Source organism: Canis lupus, chromosome 35 (genome assembly GCF_011100685.1).
Source record: "Canis lupus familiaris isolate Mischka breed German Shepherd chromosome 35, alternate assembly UU_Cfam_GSD_1.0, whole genome shotgun sequence".
Lineage (NCBI taxonomy): Eukaryota > Metazoa > Chordata > Mammalia > Carnivora > Canidae > Canis > Canis lupus.
Genome location: NC_049256.1, coordinates 12,799,908 through 12,818,962, shown reverse-complemented (window position 1 = coordinate 12,818,962; position 19,055 = coordinate 12,799,908). Strand labels below are relative to the sequence as shown.

The following is a 19,055-nucleotide window of genomic DNA, read 5'->3' as shown; positions in this document are numbered from 1 at the left end:
TAAAACTCAATTGGTGGGGCACCTGGGTAGCATAGTTGGTTAAGTATCTGAATCTTGGTCTCAGCTCAGGTTCTGAGCTCAGGATCTTGAGATCAAGCCTTGTGCTGGGCTCTGTGCTCAAGCAGTGAGTCTGCTTGAGTTTCTTTTGCCCCTGCTTGCTCTCTCTCTCTCTCTCTCTCTAAGTAAATAAGTAAAAAACAATTTTTTTTTTTTTAGGATTTTATTTATTCATTCATGAGAGACACACAGAGAGAGGGGCAGAGACATAGGTAGAGGGAGAAGTAGGCTCCTCCCGGGCAGCCTGATACAGGACTTGATCCCAGGACCTGGGGATCACAACCTGAGCCGAAAGCAGACAGACACTCAACCACTGAGGCACTCAGGAGTCCCAATAAGTAAACCTTAAAAAAATTTAAAAGATTTTTTTTTAAACCCAACTGCCAAGCACCCACTGCTACTGCTGGCCTATGACATTTGCGTTCGTCTTCTGTTGAAGTGTCACAGATTTTCACAAAGTTAGAGGTTTAAAACCATCCCCATTTATTAGCTCACAGTTCTGTAGGTCAAAAGTATAGTATGACATACTGGATTCTCTGCTCAGGATCTCATAAAACTGAAATCAATAAGCCAGACTGAGCTCCCATCTGAAGGCCCTAGGTAAAAATCTACTTCCAAGTTCATTCTTGTTGGCAGATTTCATTTCTTATAGTTGTAGGACTGAGGTCCCCAATTCCTTGCTGGCTGTCAGCTGGAGCTCATACATAGTTTCTAGGAACTGCCATTCTGAGACCCGGCTTTCTCCATCTTCAAGCCAGCAATGGCCTGTCTGTGGGATCCTTCTTGTGTTCTCAGTCTCTGAATTATTTCAAGACAAGTTAGAGAAAACTCTGCTTTTAAAGGGCTCATGTGACTAGGTCAGTCCCACTTGGATAATCTCCCTTTGTAACAGTCAACTGTGCCATGTAACATAACCTCATCACAGGAGAGAGATCCTACCTCTTCACAGTTCCGGAGACAATGCAGGATGCGAACATTTAGGAAGGAGTGAGAAATTTGGGGGACCATCTTAGAATTACCCAACCATAGCATCCCATGGATTTGTTTAATTAATAGGATACTTTCAGCTCTTATTGATTTATGAGCCTGGGCCACAGTATATTTAACAGCTATATATGTATATAAAATCCGTGGTAATTCACTTTCCTGTTTTGAATTTGTTTTCATTACAAAATCCCAGCTGTCACTGAATGTATCTATTCCCTTTCAGGAGGTGATAAAGATGATCCAGGCTGGGGCATTAGCCAAGTAAGGCAAATCAGGGACTCAGTTTCAAAGAGCTGGAAATAGCAGGTCATATAGCTCAAGGTGGCCAGGAGCTAAGGGGATGAGTCCTAGCCAAAGTTAGTAGGAAGTACTGAAACCCAACCAGGAATCAGAATGTAGTGTCAATTCCAAAGAGCCAGAAAAAGGGCCAAAATTTTAGTTCAAGACAAAGGGCAGGAATTTGGCGGTATGGAAATGGGATCGAAGTAGTTTAGAAGACAAACACAGCGAGTATCCTGGATGATTGCTTCAAATGCCACTGGGGTGTCTGTCTGGGAGAGTCAACGTGGAAACATATATGCCCTTTGCCTTTTCATAAAGGAAATGATCATCTACAGACTGGATCTCTGAACGTATCAACAAAGGGATATTTGAAGTTACCGAGGGGACAAGTTTTGCAACAACGTTTACTGCTGCCTCCTCTGGCCCTGTAAGGCAGCCAGCCCATCTGCAGTGTCACAGTGAGCGTGTCAGGTGTGACAGGACGGTTCTGCACGCTGTGCTGCCCTTCACCGTAGCTGTACTAGCCAAGCTCCTGTGGAAAGACAACCCTTCGCCTGCACTAAATCCCATCTGCTCTGAGCAATTCTCTCCTCTGTCTTTCATCATCATTTCCCCATCTACTGGGTTCATCTGCTGTAATTCCTCCTATTGAAAGACCTCTTGTCCCTTCCTATCTGTGGCCCCATTCGTTTGCTCCCCTTTGCAGCAAAACTCTTTGAGTTATTATTACTCACTGTCTTCCACAGCTCTCCTCCAGTGCCTCTCTAACTCAGCCAGCCAGGCTTTCATCCCACAACCCCGCTGAAACTCATCTTGTTCAGGTCACAAGGGATCTCCACGTTACTTAAGCCAGTGGCGAGTTTTTGGCTCCTTTGACTTGTTGCATTTGGCACCATGGACCACTGTATCCTGATACACTTTACTCATTTACCATCCAGGATTCCACATTTGCTTGTTTCTTCCTTCTGCCCTCCTGATGGCTCCTTCTTCATTTCCTTTGCTGGGTTCTGCTCTTCTCCAGAGCTCTTCCTGCCAGGATGCTCCCAGGCTCTGCCTTGGGCTCAGTCCTCTATTCACATTCACTCCCTTCTTGATTTCATCCAGTCTCATGGCTTCACTTTCCTCACACTGATGGCTCCCACAAGCATATTTCCAGAGATTCATTATGACAAATGCCTACATGACATCACTACTTGGATGTCTAATAACTTCTCAATCAACATGTCCAAAAATGAACTCCCAGTCTTTACCACAAAACCAGCTCGCCCTCGATTTTCTCCATGTCAGTTGATAACAGACTCTATTTCTTCTTTCACTCCTCACATTATTATTCAGAAAATGTTTTTGGTTTTATCTGCAAAAAATATCCAGATTCTGACCACTTCCCACCACCTTCATGGCTACCAAAATCGTAGTATCACCCTTTCTTGCCTGAATTACTCAATAGCTTCCAGACTGATCTCACTGCTTCTGCTTTTGCTTCCCTTCTAGTTTTTTCTCAACTTGGCAGCTGGAATGAACCTTTAAAAACTAGGCTGGTTTACATCTCTATTCTGCTCAAAATTCTGCAAAGACTTCATCAAATGCTCATTAACAGAAATGCTGAAATAGGGAGATGAAAAACACAAAACAAAGTTCCTACCTTCATGGGGCTCAACCACAGGTGGTAACTTCAATGGTCTGTCCATCCATCCCCAGCAATAAATTATTAAATTATCTGGGCCACGGCTTCTCTACCTCAGCCCTGTTAACATTTTGGTCTGGACAATTCTGTATTGTGAAGAACTGTTCTGTGCGTTGTAGGACATGATCTCTACCTACTAAACAGATGCCTGGAACAGCCCTCAAGTTGTGACAACCAAAAATGTCTCCAGAGACAGGCCATCAAAAGAATGAAAAGACAAGCCCCACACTGGGAGATAAAATTTACAAAAGACATAACTGATAAGGACTGTTATCCAAAATATACAAAGACTCTTAAAACTGAACAATAGGAAAATAAACAACTCAATTAAAAATTGGGCAGAAGACCTGAATAGACACCTCATCAGAAAAGGCATACAGATGGCAAATAAGCACATGAAAAGATGCTCAATACCATATGGCATTAGGGAATTGCAAATTAAAACAACAATGAGACTACTGCACACTTATTACGATGGCCAAAATCCAAAGCACTGCCATTACTAAATGCTGACGAGGATGTGGAGTAACAGGAAGTCTCATTCATTGTTGGTGGGAATGCAAAATGATAGAGCCACTTTGGAAGACAGCTTGGCAGGGTATTTTTGTTTTGTTTTTTTTAGAGAACTATACATACTCTTACCATGTGATCCAACAAATATCCTTGATATTTACCTAAAGGGGCTGAAAACCTATGTTCACACAAAAGCCTGCACATGAATGTTAATAGCAGTTTAATTTATAATTGCCAAAACTTGCCTTGACCTATGTGGTGAAAGGACAGAGTGACTATAGGAGAGTGACAAATAGGGCAGCAGGAGATGAGGGCCAAATCATTTCAGGTTGAGCCCTTCAATCACAGTAGAGAAGTGGGAATTTAAACTGAGCATGACTGTAAGCCCCACACAGTTCTAAGTAGAGGGATGACATTATTTTACTTTGAAAAATGAGAATTTCCGTTGAAACCTCAATGTGAGGGTCAATTTTATATGTCCACTTGGCTAAGCTATGGTACCAAGATGTCTGGTCAAACACTAGTCCAGATGTTTCTATGAAGGTATTTTGTAGATATGATTAACACCTACAGGGAGTTGACTCTTAAGTAGATTGCCCTCTATAAAGTGGGTGGATCTCAAAAACTCAACTGAAAGCCTTAAGAGGAAAAACAGGTTTCCCAGAGAGGAAGAAATTCTGCCCTAAGACTCTCACATAAAAATCTTGCCTAAGTTTCCAGTCTGCTGGCGAGTCCTGCCATTCTGGACTTGCCAGCCCTCACAATCACGTAAGCCAATTCCCGAAATTAAATCTCTGTACATATACAGTTGGCCATTGAACAATGTGGAGGTTAAGGGCACTGAACCCTCATACAGTCAAATATCCATGTATACCTTTTGACACACCCCTGCCAAAACTTCACTAGTAATTACCCACTGCTGATTGGAACCCTTACCAAACATAAATAGCAGGCTAACACATATTTGGTATGTTTATATGTATCATAGACTGTATTCTTAAAACAAGTAAGCTAGAGAAAAGAAAATGTTATTAGGAATACCATAAGGAAGAGAAAATTTATTTGTGGTACCGTACTATATTTATTGAAAAAAAAATCCAGATCTAACTAGACCCATGTAGTTCAAATCTGTATTGTTCAAAGGCCAAGTGTATCTCTCTCTCTCTCTCTCTCTCTCTTTCTCTCTCTCCTCTTGGTTTCTCTGATAAACTCTGACTGATGGGCTTGGCTACAATGAAGTTGTGGCCAATGGTTCAATTTGAAAATGCCTTCAAGGACAAGGCCTAACAAGGTTTGTTAAGTCGCCAAATTCTCCCTTTTGTCTCAGAAGCTTGAAAGGAAGTAGCGGATGCTGAGAGTTGGATTCTGGAAAGTGTTGGGGGATCTAATGATGGCTAGAGGGATTATACAACTTGGATGTTTGAGATTCATAGACTTGGTAAAATTTTGAGATTCAGCCATACATCCTTGGGCCATGCCTCTCCTTCATCCTCTGCTCCGAGGTGGGATGTTCTGTGTCACGTTGGGTCTAAGGGAAGCCAGCAAAAGTGCAGTGCCATAAACCCACCCAACATCTAGTTATTTTAATGAGTGGCTACACAACATTTTTCTTACCCCGGGCCTGCATTTCCTATAGGTGTGCAAACATTTATTCACCCATTCAGTCATGCAGCATATTTCTTTGGTACCTGTTATTTTTTGCTTTCTATTCTAGGTTTTCAAGGGTCAGAGTGAATGAGAGAGAAAGAGAGAGAGTCTCTAATTTCATAAAGCTACATTCTAAGTGATGATAGGGAAGAGTGCTGGGCAGGATACAGGTAAACTAGCTAAATAAACAAAATGATTGCAACTTGTGGTAAGTGCTATAATGAAATCCAAAAAAAAAGAGTCTAGGATGGGAGTATTTAAAAAGAATGATCAGAGAAGTTGTCTTCAATAGACAAGCAGAAAATCTAAGAAACAGGAAGGAGTTGTCCATCTGAGGAATTGAGAAAGCATTTCAGGCAAATGAAACAGGATTAGAAAGTCTCCCAGAAAGGAAGCAGCTTATTACAGTGAAGGGTCTTATGGAAATAAACAAAGGCCAACCAAAGAGGACAAGCAAAGGTCATTTATCCCAAGCTTGCTATAGCAAGGAGTCAGCCATTGCCACTTACGTTTTGGCAGAGACTCAAAGGCTGTTAGGTTATTAATAAGTCCTGGTCATTTCAGTCCAATTGTTGAGAGGTTATTGTTTGGTTTCTTGGATCAGTTGTTAGAGATAGTGGTCTCACTTCCTATGAGTCTGACTCATAGAAAGTAGGCTGGCTTCCTAGGCCAGTTACTGTAGCTAATGAGTTGATTTCCTAGGCTGGTTGTTGCAGGCTGTGGGTCAGAGTTCTATTTTTATGCATGGTTTGGCCACTGTCCATTTATATAATCAGTCCGTCAATCTGAAAGCACACTGGTGTATTGGGGCATCTAGAATGCTGGGGTGAGGGGCATCCAATGAAACTGGATTGGTGACAACACCCAGAACACACAGACCACCATGAACAGGGGGCTGGATTTCCTTCTGATGTAAAGAGAACAATTGAACTGTTTTAAATAGAGGAGTGAGGTGATTGGATGAATGTTTTTAAGGAAACCCTTTGGCTGCTATATGCTTAATAGATTTTAGAGGGATAAGTGCAGAGAACAGTTAAGAGGCTGCTCTAAGAATCCAGGTGTAAGGTAATGATGACTTAGTCTAAAATGATAGTACTTTAGCTGCATAAGTAATTTGTGCCCAGGAATCTTTTCTGAGCTGCAGTTATCATCTGCATATAATTTAGATATCCATCTCTCTCCAATAGGGAGTTATTGAGCTAAACAAAGATTGAGGATCAAGTTGGCTTGACAGTTATGTATTTTATTATAAATTAATGAGTTGGCATTGTAATCTACACATAGATATGTCATGGGTTTGTTCAGTATGAGTCAGTTGTTAATCACTGTGGATGCACTGAAAAATTATTTCTAGACCCAATAAGTGAAGAGCAAACATGGTGGACTTGTTGACCTCTTAACACAGTGTGTCTGGGAAGCCATATGACTTCTCTAGGGGGCCCTATATCTATCCCTATATCATTTCTATCTTTAAATCACATGAATAATAGTTATTCCTACTAGTCTTTATCTTGTCAGACATTTCTATCCTATCAAATTATTTCTGGATGTGATTATGCTGGGTTGTTCACCTACTCATTTACTGAATACTTGCATGCCAGGTACTAGGGTAGGCACTAGCAATACAGAGAACAAGAGAGACATCATCCCTGCCCTCTTGGAATCCATACAGTGGAAGAGAGGTTGTACATTGAACAGGCATATACTAAGATTAATATGTAATTACACATTGTGTAGGTACTAGGAAAGAAAAGGTCAGAGACCAAAATAGTGGATATAAAGGCTACTTTAGATTGTGTAGTCAGGGATCCCTGGGTGGCGCAGCGGTTTAGCGCCTGCCTTTGGCCCAGGGCGCGATCCTGGAGACCCAGGATCGAATCCCACGTCGGGCTCCCGGTGCATGGAGCCTGCTTCTCCCTCTGCCTGTGTCTCTGCCTCTCTCTCTCTCTCTCTCTCTCTCTCTCTCTGTGTGTGTGTGTGTGACTATCATAAATAAATAAAAATTAAAAAAAAAGATTGTGTAGTCAGTGAAGCATCTATTGGCAAATATCATTTCAGTTGAGGTTTGGATGATGAGAATGAATCAATCAGGCAAAAATTTGGGGAAAATGAATATGATGGCCCTAGGGAGGGATGCAAGGAGATAAAGGAAGCAAAACTGGCTTAATGAAGGAGAGTGAAGACAGAGAGAGACAGAAAGAGGGAGAGAGAGAGACAGAGAGAGAGAGAGAAAATGTCATCTCTTGTCTTCAAGGTCACTGCAGGGCAGCCTTGGGAGGTAAGGGCTCCTAAACACAAAGAAACAAAACTACTTAAGTTTTTTTTTTTTTTTTTAAATCACCCTAATTGCTATATTAATGGATTTGAAGGGCAAGGGGTGGGGTGGAGGAAGGGTTAGGAGTTCATTTCAGTTGTTCTGGTAAGATGACAGTGGTGACACCAGGGTGGAGGCACTGAAGGTAGAATGCAGTGGAAAGATTTGAAAGATACTTTGATAGCTGGATTGATGGAATCATTTTTTATTGTAATGATGGACTGGATGTAGAGGTGAGGGAAGGGAAATATAAAAAATGACCTCCATTTCCTGGTTTACAATAGTTGGTGGATGGCTGGGAAATTATGTGTTTCTATATTTCCTCCATCAGTTTACTTACATTATCAGATTTTTTTTTTATTGGAGTTCAATTTGCCAGCATATAGCATAACACCCAGTGCTCATCCCATCAAGTCCCCCCCCTCAGTGCCCGTCAACATTATCAGAATTTAAATTCTTGTTTTAAAATGGTATGACCCATTGTTTTAGCTTTCATTTGCTGTTTCTCAAGTATCTCCTCTAGCTTTGTGTTGAATCTCTAGTCTTCCTCTCTAGTTTTCATGTTACCTAGGAGTCTCTCCACACCTGGCTTTGTAGACCTCACATCTGCTTTTCTCCTTTGTTTTTCCTAAAATTTACTTCCATTAAGTACAAGAAATGTACTCAGGTGGAGAAATTCATTTTTCTGTTTCCTTTCCAACTGAGTGAACTCCAGGAGTCAGGCTATCCTGTTCCCCAACACACACTGTAAAAGTAAGTGGGCTATTTACCGGAGCTCGATAGAACCCTGAGTGTTCTCTGTCTTATGCTCCAAAATAAAGATGCAATTTACTTGATCTATAGTTCAATGAGTTGTGTTTAGAATGAAATCATCCACATTCTCCAGATTTACCAAGAAAATCTATCACTTAGTTTAATCTAAGGAATACATATTTTTGGTTCCATATTCTACTTTTAGCCCATTTTTTCTTTTTAAGTGTGACCTTAAAAGTTGGACAAAATATATTTACATAGAGCTGCTCTAAATCATAAGGAATCTTATCTTTTCACTTTACATTTTTAGCTACTTGTGTCATGAATGAATAGATTCCCAATGTAAAAATTTAAACTAAGAATTATATGAAACAAATACAGAGTAAAATATGTAAGTTCTCTATCATCTTGTATGTCTGCATATGCATGTTTTATTGTATATATAAAATCATACCATATCAATTGATGACACTTGCTTGTTATAAAATGTCCTTAAGATCTTTCCATATTTGTAGGTAAATACTACCTTGTTCTTTTTTAATAGTTGGAAAGTATTTCAATGCCTAGATGTTCTATATTTTTTTTTTGCCCATTCCCCTTTTAAAGAATATTGAGGGTTTTTTCTAATATTTTATTGTTGCAAACAATTCAAATGGTATTTCCTATACATGCTTCTTGTGTACGTATTTGAGGATTTTTGATAAATTCATAGAAATCAAATTGCCAAATCAAAAGATATGTGCATTTCATTACATCAACATTTTATGTGAGTTCCTTACTTCACATCTAACCATCAACATTGGACATTAATCATCTTCAAAAATTTTTGCCTATTTGGTGAAAGTAGTAGACTGTTGTTTTAATTTGTATTTATTTTTTTCATTAAGGAGCATACATATTTGCCATTATCCTTATTTTTCATGTGCAAAAAATTTAAAATTTTATGAAATTAAAACTTTCCATTTTTCATGACATAGATTTTCTATCTTGTGTGGAAAGTTCTTCTCCAATCCAAGATTACAAAAACCATTCTTCTGTTTCTATCTTACCATTTTAAAAAAGATTTTATTTATTTATTTGACACAGAGAGAGAGAGAGAGAGAGAGAGAGCACAAGCAGGGGTAGCAGCAGAGGGAAAGGGGGAAGCAGGCTCCCCACTAAGCAGGAAGTGGATATGGAGCTTCAGCCCAGGACCCCGGGCTCATGATCTGAGCCAAAGGCAGACGCTTAACTGACTGAGCCACCCAGGTGCCCCCTTACCCTTTTTATAGATTAAAAACTACTTTTTACATTGGAAATCTGCTTTGTGTACACGGAGTTAGTTAGAAATCTAACTCCTATTTCTCAAACACGCATGCATTTAGAAAGCAATAAGGACACATAAGACTTAAATGACACATTAGACCAGGTGGACCTAATAAATATATACAGAACACTTGATCCAAAAGTGGCAGAATACATTCTTCTCAAGTGCACATGGAACATTCTCCAAGATAGAACATGTTAGGCCACAAAATAAGTCTCAATAAATTAAAAAAGGTTGAAATCATCACAAACATCTTTTCTGACCACAATGAGACTAGAAATCAATTTAAAAAACAAAACAAAACAAAATAAAAACAAACAAACAAAAAACCCACCCTGGAAAACCCATAAAAATGTAGAGACTAAACAACATGCTACTGAACAATCAAAGGATCATTGAAGAAATCAAAGAGAAATAAAAAAATTTCCTAGAGATAAATGAAAACAGATATATTACATATCAAAACCTATGAGATTCAGCAAAAGTGGTTCTAAAATGTAAGTTAATAGCAATAAAAGCTTACTTCAAGAAACAAGAAAAATACCAAATAATCCAACTTTACATTTAAGGAAACTGAAAAAAAAAGAACAAATGAAACCCAAAGTTACAGAAGGACGGAAATAAAGAACAGACAAATAAATGAAACAGAGACTAGAAGAAATAGAAAGATCAATGAAACTAAGAGCTGTTTTGTTGAAAAGATAAACAAAATTAGCAAACCTTTAGCTAGACTCATCAAGATAAAAAGGGATAGGATTCAAAAAATAAAATCGAAAATGAAAGAGAATTTGCAACTGATACCACAGAAATACGAAGGATCGTGAGACTACTAAGAGCAATTATACATCAATAAATTGGACAACCTAGAAGAAATGAGGATGAATTCCTAGAAACATACAATTTTCTGGGTTTGGAGCCTGAGGTAGGGTTTGATCTCATGACTCTGAGATTATGAACTGAGCCAAAATCAAACATTGGATGCTTAACTGACTGAGCCACCCAGGCACCCCTCAACTCCATTTATGACAAAAACTCTCAACAAAGTGGGTATAGAGGAACACAGCTCACCATAAAAAAAGCCACATATAACAAAACCAAAGTTAATATCATACTAAATGATTAAAAGCTGAACCTTTTCCTCTAAGGTCAGGAACAAAGACAAGAATGCTCACTCTCCCCACTTTTATTAAATCTAGTATTGGAAGTCCTAATTATAGCAGTTAGGGGTAGATAAAAATAAATAAAAGACATACACATTGGTAAGGAAGAAGTAAAACTCACTATTTGCAAATGACATAATACTATTTACAAAAAACCCTAAAGACTCTACCCAAAAACTGTTAAAACTAATAAATTCAGTAAGATTGTAGGATACTAAATAAGTATGCAAAAATCTGTTGCATTTCTGTGCACTAATAACAAACTATTAGAAAGAGAAATCAAGAAACCAATCCCATTTATAATTGCATCAAAAAGAATGCAATACCTAGGAATAAATTTAACCAAGGAGGTGAAAGACTTGTACACACAGAAGTATAAGATGTTGATGAAAGAAAATGAGGAGACACAAAATGGCAAGATACTTCATGCTCATGGATTGGAAAACTTAATAGTGTAAAAATATCCATACTATCCAAGCAACCTAGAGATTCAATGCAATTCCTATCAAAATTCCAATGGCATTTTTTCATCATTGTGAAATTTGTATGGAATCACAAAAGACCCCAAATAGCCAAAATAAATTGGAGAAAAAACAAAGCCAAAGGTATCACACTCCCTGATTTCAAACTATACTACAGTCCAAACTCTACGGTGCTGGCATTAAAAACAGACCCATAGATTAGTAGAACAGAACAGAGAGCCCAGAAATAAACCCACGCTTATATGGTCAAAATAATTTGTGACAAAGGAGGTAAGAATATACAATGGGGAATGTTTAGTCTTTTCAATAAATGGTGTTGGGTAAACTGAACAGCTACATGCAAAGGAATGAGGTTGGATCATTATCTTACACTATATATATATACACACACACACATACACAATGTGTAAACATAAATATGTATATATATATATATATTAAGAACTTACACAACTCAATGAAAAAATAACAAATAATCTGATTTTAAAAATGAGCAGAAGATCTGAATTGACATTTTCCCAAAGAAAACATATGGCTAGATCATCAACAGACACATACAGAGATGCTCAACATCACTAATAGTCAAGGAAATGCAAATCAAAACCACAAGGAGATAGCGCCTCACACCTGTCAAAATGGCTAGTATCATAAAGACAAGAAAAACCAAGTGTTGGCAAGGATGTGGAGAAAGGGGAACCCTTGTGCACTACTGGTGGGATGCAAACTGGTCAACCACCATGGAACACAGTGGTGTTAAATTAAAAATAGAACTGCCATATGATCCAGCAATTTCACTTCCTGGTGATTAGCCAAAGCAAATGAAAAACCCTATGTTCTATGCAGCATTATTTACAATAGCCAAGAAATGGAAACAACCTAAGTTTTTATCAGTAGCTGAATGAATGAATAAGGAATTCATTTACTTAACTATAAATAATACTGAAATCTTGCCATTTGCAACAACATGGATGGACCATCAGAGTATTATGCTAAGTAAAACAAGTCATCCCGAGAAAGACAAATATCTTTAGATTTCACTCATAAGTGAAATCCAAGAAAACAAAACAAAGAAATAAAAACAAAACTCAGAGTCAGAGATAGAACAGAGTGGTGGTTGCCAAAGAGGAAAGGGAGGTGAGGGAGTGTAAATGTGTGAAGGGGATCAAGAGGTACAAACTTCCACTTAAAATAAATAAGCCATAAGGATAAATGTACAGCATGGGGAATAGAGTCAATAATATTGTATTAACTTTGTATGGTAACAGATGGTAAATGACTTAATGTGGTGATCAGTTTGCAATGTTACAAATGTTGAATCACTATGCCATACACATGAAACTAGTATTATATTTTATGTCAACTAAAACCCAAAAACCCGCATGTAGGCATTTAAATAATTGTTGAATGAATAAATAAACTTAATTATCCCAAAGTCTTTGATTGACACTTAACTTTTTCTTCTACTAGACTAAAATAGCATTAGTAACCTATTCTAAATTTTCCTAGATAGATAAATCTATTTCTGGTCTTTTATCATTCCATTGACTACTTCTTATGTTCTTATAACACCACTTTAATTACTATAGATTTAAAGTATGGCTTTTTAAAAAAGATTTATTTATTTATTTATTTTGAGAGAGAGAAAGAGAGAGAGAGAATGAGAGAGAGAGAATGAGTGGGAGGGGCAGAGAGAGAGGGAGAGAGAACCCCAAGGAGACTTGATGTTTAGGGCAGAGCCCCACGCAGGGCTCAATCTCATGACCCTGAGATCACAACCTGAGCCGAAAAGTTGCTTAACCAACTGTGCCACCCAGGTGCTCCTAAAGTATGTTTTTATATTTGTTAGAGTAAGTTATTAAAATTTCCTTATTCTCACATAATTTACCTTCCAGATGAACATTACGATTAATTTATGATGCTCTATTAAATTCTGTTGGGATTTTTAACTTAGAAATACATGGAATTTACAGATTAATTTGAAGTATGTTCCTTCTTTATTACTTTTGTCATAATACCATCATTATAATTAGAGATGTTCAGCCCTCATTTCGGGAAAAAATAAGGATTCTTGTCTTAATATTAGTTATTAAGGATTCCTTAAAATAACTGGAAATGTGTGTGTGTGTGTGTGTGTGTGTGTGTGTGTGTGTATGCATGTGCTGTGCATCCTTAGATGTCTGCTAGCATGGTGCTTGGTACAGAAAATTCATTCAATAGGCATTTGTTAAGTGAACATCATTATATTTAAAATCTGTAAGTTATTACAACTATATTATTTTCCTAGTTTTAAAAATTGGAATAATTTCAGACTTACAGAAAAGTTTTAAAGAGGTCCTGCGTACCCTCACCTAGCTTCTATACATAGCGTATGCAACCACGGCATAATCACCAAAAGAGGAAGTCAGCAGAGTCCTGGTTCAAATGGCATTTTTTCACTGACATTTCTGGTCAGGATTCAATCCTTGAACTCACATGGTACTTCGTTGCCATATCTCCTCTGTCTCCTTCAATCTGAAAATTTCTTAATATTTTTGGTTCTCGTGACCTGGTCAGCTGTTATTTAGAATACCCTTCAATTTACCTAATATTTTCACTGGAGAAGACTGAGATTATGCATTTTGGGTGAGAAGGCAGACTTGATGCCAAGCCCTCCCCACTGCATCATTTCAGGGGATACATCATATCAATATATCTTATTACTGAGGATGTTAACTTTAACCAGTTGGTTACGGTGGTATCTGCTGATTTCTCCACAGTAAAATTAGGACTTTTCCCATTTTAATTAGTAATCATCTTGCTGGGACATGCTTTGAAGCTATTCAGTTTCTCACCTGGTTTTGCCCACTAATTTTAGCATTGTTCCATGGTTCTTGTGTTTGCCTAAAATGGATGTTTCTCTCTTCCTCATTTCTTTGATATTTATTATTTGGAATTCTATTGTGGAGAAGAGTAGTCTCCACTCCCCTACTGATTGATTGATTTTATGGATTTGTGGATATTTCTTTTATTCTGTGGGTTATAATCCTATGCTGTAGTTAATTTTTTTTCACTCAAATTATTCCAGGTTTGGCTACTTGGAAGCTCTTTCAAATTGGTTCCAGCGCTCTATTGACATAGCCCCATCATTTTCAAACAAGTCTTTTTTTTGTTTTAAGATTTTATTCATTCATTCATGAGAGACGCATAGAGAGAGGCAGAGACACAGGCAGAGGGAGAAGCAGGCTCCCTGTGAAGAGCCTGATGCGGGACTTGATCCTAGGACCCCAGGATCATGACCTGAACCAAAGGCAGATGTTCAACCACTGAGCCATCCAGGTACCTCCAAATAAATCTTTATTTTTCAGTACCACAGATGTTCTGGGCTTGTTTTTTATGTTTCTTGTCATAGTCTTGAAATCAATACTTTTTCCAATAAGCCTTGGCTTCTTTTTCTTAGAGAGCAGTATTTTGAACTAGTAACTGGGCTCTGGGTGTGCTAATTGCAACGGGGTTGTCATTACTTCTAGATCCTTTTAGCAGACAAAGCAGGAAATATATGTCTCTATACTAACTTAGGTACATATTTGCATTTCTGTCTATTCATCTGTATATATACATGAAAAACCATGAATTCATACTAATACTTTTAGTTTCAATCCAATACCAGAGTTTATTCTATTGTGCCCCTTTCCCTAATTATACCTTTTGTTCCCCCTGAGAAATGAAAACCTAGCCTTTACTATCCACAATATATTTATGTATTTGCACAATCCTAGTATAAACATAAGTAGTACCATGAACTTTCTCAGTTAGAAAAACTCTCGGATATTACTGGGGATATAATTCCCTCATTTTACAAGTGAGGAAACCCAGGCCCCTAGAGATTAATTTGCCCAAGGGAAGAAGCACATTATCAGAAGAAAAGAATTATAAATGTCAGAATTTTAAATTTTAACACTGCGTATATTTCACAGGAGGGTGTAGAAAGGACAGGAAATGTAATGTCAGGTGACTGCTAAGAAGCATTAATTCATTTTTTTTTCCACCACTGCTATATGAATGAGAGCATTCTGGCTAAAAAAGTGAGACATTTGGTCAGTGTGGCTTGTGTATATAACATGGCCAAAGGCCAGAAAAATTAAGCAACCACTCATATGGTGTTAAGATGGCTTCCGGAAAAGAGAAGAACCAAGTGTTCCATTACTGTGTCTAATTTCTACAATTATGGATATAGTCAAATCCTCCGAGGTCATTAAAGTTTATAGGTCTTGTTATATGAAGTAGACATAAATAATTTTATTCCTTCTTTCTCTCATAAGTATCATCAACTTCTTGTCTTTTTGGGGACTGTGTTTTAGTCCACAGGGGCTGATAGTTCTAAAGCTGAGATGAATAGAATATTAAGTACCCTGGAAAACAGCCTGTTTTTTTGAGCCTGAAAATTTATAATTATATACCATATGTTTAAACCCCAATCATTAAACCCCTTCCATGTTTAGTCTCCTCTGTGCTAGGGAGATTTGGGATATCTGTTTTAACAATGTCTTGAGTTCTTGATTTTCTTCTAGTGACTCAGTCTGGACTGAAAAAGGAGAGGAGTTTGTTCTTATTGTCAAGATGGCAATGGGAAAGATATGCTTACAGCATCTGGGAATTGAAACTTCTTTTGGAGCTTCTTTTTTGGTAAGCAGTGTCACATGTGGTGGTCAAGGTCTAAAGTTTGCTACTAACAAACTTGTGTTAAAATCTAAACTCTACATGTAATGTTAAGGGAAAACAAATTCCAAGCAATCGACTTGGAATTCAACTCATGGGCTAGGGGCACTCTGTTGAGTTCTTGTGTCTCACAATAGGATAATACAGTTAAGAATTATAATTTGTTAGTTCCTAAGGCTTTATTCAAACTCCCAACACATTTATCCTTACCTTGGCTCAAACAAGCCCTTGGAAATGGCAAATCAGATCACTGTCTTGGGCTTTGAAGAAGCTCAGCAAAGCTGGTGAGTAGGTTCTGATTCTTCTTCTTCAAGAGGGAGAGAAGCATAGGGACCCGAGTGAAGTTAGAGACTTCAAAAATCCACCTTAATTTCACAACATCCTTGGTTTCTTCAAAGTACCTACTTCTCTCCAGTTTCAGAATTCCATAGTTCTGAAAACTCCCTTCTGAAAATTTTCTTCTTGCATCTGCACTTGATATACATGCACTTCATGTCTTTTACAATAAAATATTTAAATGGAGATAAGTCTATAGAAGGATTATAACCAAGACCACAGTCTTGGGACATGAGTTAGTCACAAATCTTTATTCTGATTCAAGGCATTTGTGGACGTTAAATTAGAGATCTGGGAAATATGGTCTTTTGCGATTTAAGGAACTGGAAATTATTTCTGAGCCGTTTGATTGAAAATGAAATCTATAAAATTGCTGTCTTACAAAACATTGAAAGGTTTATTGCTTAAATAATCATGAAATAAAAATTTTTGCCATTGAATGAGTAGTAGCCTCCTTAAAGAAGATCATCATATTGCTGAAGACATTACAATAGATCTTTTCTAGAAAATATAGTAATTTTTCATGAATTTTATCTAATATTTTTCCCCTTATTTATAGAGGGCAAACAATATTTCTCAGACGATTTCTCTTTCCAACAAAGTCAAGATGTTTATAACAAAGAAATAAGCTTGAGACAAAAAGAGAGAAAGAGAGAGAGAGAGAGAGAGAGAGAAATACTGTTATTTTTAGGAATCAACCAAGAGTTGTGATTGAGTAGTAACAAATTGATTCAAACACATATATTTACAATAAAAATAAAATGAACAGAAAATTGTCCTTTAAGTAGATTACATTTTCTCTTTTCCTATCTGTCAAGATGAGAACTTTTCTCTTTAAATTTACAGGGATCTCAATTGCTTAAACTGTTTTCATACTAGCATTAACATCAATGGGCCTCATGGTGAGAAAAGAAGAGTCCCCAGAGTGTGTCTAAATGACATTCTAAAATGAGTCCTATTGCGGTGCTTGGATGGTTTAGTGAGTTAGGCATTCAACTCTTGATTTTAGCTTAGGTAATGATCCCAGGGTCATGAGACCGAGCCCTTCCACACTCATCAAGGAGTTTGCTTGAAATTCTCTGTCTCTCCCCTTCATGCCCATGCACAAGCCCTCTCTCTCAAATAAATAAATCTTAAAAAAATAAAAATAAAATGGGTCCTATACATTTTACTCCATTACTGATCTTTTAATTTTGATTCATTTCATATTTGAAACAAAGAGTTAAGTTATGGTAAAAATATCTGTAAAATCAGTCTACCTGTCAATGATAATGATAGATCCTTAAAAGAGCTAGAGCTGATAGGCCACAATCAATTGGAAATATTCAGGAGGGAGTGGTGCCTGGGTGGTTCAGTCAGCTGAGCTTCTGACTCGATTTCAGCTTGGATCATGATCTCAGGGTCATGAGACTGAGCTTTGTGTTGGGCTCTGTGCTCCGTGTAGAGTCCACTTGAGGTTCTCTCCTCCCTCTCCCACTGTACCTCTCCTTGCTTTCTCTCTAATAAAAATAAATAAGTCAAAAAAACAAAGAAAATATTTAGGAGGGGAATGTGGGTACTATTTCAAGTCCTGAAAGGAAAAAGAAAAATGCACTCAAGAATTAAATTCATGGGGTTGAGAAGTCAGGTGAACATTCCACCTTTTATCATCTGATCTTATTTAGAATGTCTCTTAGAAAATTGTTCTCTGACATAGACCTGAGTGACTGAGCCTTACCCAATTTATATTAAAAAAGACTTGCCAAGATTCTAGCATATTTCAAATTAAATCTAACTCATGATCATAATTTTCTCCATATTTTAAAGTGGTGCTCCCTGCAAATATGAATAAACATACAGGGTTAAAATGATCTCTGAGAAGTCATTCTTGAATCTGTTAATATATTCTTAGGGGTTCAAAGTTTTTTTTTTTTTTTTATAAGCATCACATTTTTCTGTGTGTTTATTTAAGTGATACTGTGAAAAATGACTGCTCAAAAACATTTGGATAACTTCTTTTATAACCAAACTTCCTATGTTAACATAGCGTTTCTATTTATATTTAGGATCACATTAGAGCCACATAGTTCTTCTTTGATCATTAAAAGCAATTGAATAAGAGGCAGCAGATGATGCATTCAGGGCAAATGAAGTCCAAGTTGTACCTGAGAAGGTTTCCGGAGACTTGGAGCCAGGGCGGAGTCATCAGTGATGACTGATCCATGGCAGTAGAGGCATGTGAAGCTCAAAAGCATCTTACACCTTCTTGTTGAAGATAGTGGGCAGAGCAGACCTGAAAGCCCACTAAAATAGCAATAATGGAATTCAGATAAAACATAGTCCTCAGCTTTAAACAATAGGGAACAAAGGGGAAACAGTGAAATTAAGTTCTCTCGACAAACTTTGGAATGTTGGAGGAAGAATGTTGACTGATGATATAAAGTAAAAGAAGATACAACCTAAAATACATGCAGATTTCAGTATGAAGTAGGCTGGGAACAAAACAAAAGGCTGAAATTAGGGTGATTAGCCATCTGAGTTTGCCTGGGACTATCCTGGTTTTAGGACTGAAAAATCTCATGTCCCTAGAAATCCCTCAGTCTCAGGCAAACATGGGTAGCTGATCACCCTAGCTGGAAGCACAGAGTATTATACTAAAGTTCATATACAGATTTCCTGTTTCCTCCATCCACAATCATGCATTTAAAACAATAGAAAAGAAATATGCTAAACTGGATTGATACTTGGGTGTTAGATGTTTGGGTAATTTTAATTGGTTTTATGCCTTTTGGTATTTTATAATGAAAAAACCTAACTGTAAGATGTACTTGTTATGTTATAAACTGTACTTGTGCTTATA

At 37.5% G+C, this 19,055-nt stretch overlaps 1 long non-coding RNA gene across 2 annotated transcripts in view; it reads left to right on the top strand.

Annotated features, from left to right (window-relative positions):
* The window catches only part of LOC111094013, a 79,322-nt gene that overhangs the window by 33,225 nt on the left and 27,042 nt on the right, over positions 1 to 19,055 (top strand). For both annotated transcript variants that reach the window (XR_005384334.1, XR_005384333.1), the window contains exon 6: positions 15,733 to 15,847. This is a non-coding gene — a long non-coding RNA (uncharacterized LOC111094013). The remainder of the gene's footprint in view (positions 1 to 15,732; positions 15,848 to 19,055) is intronic.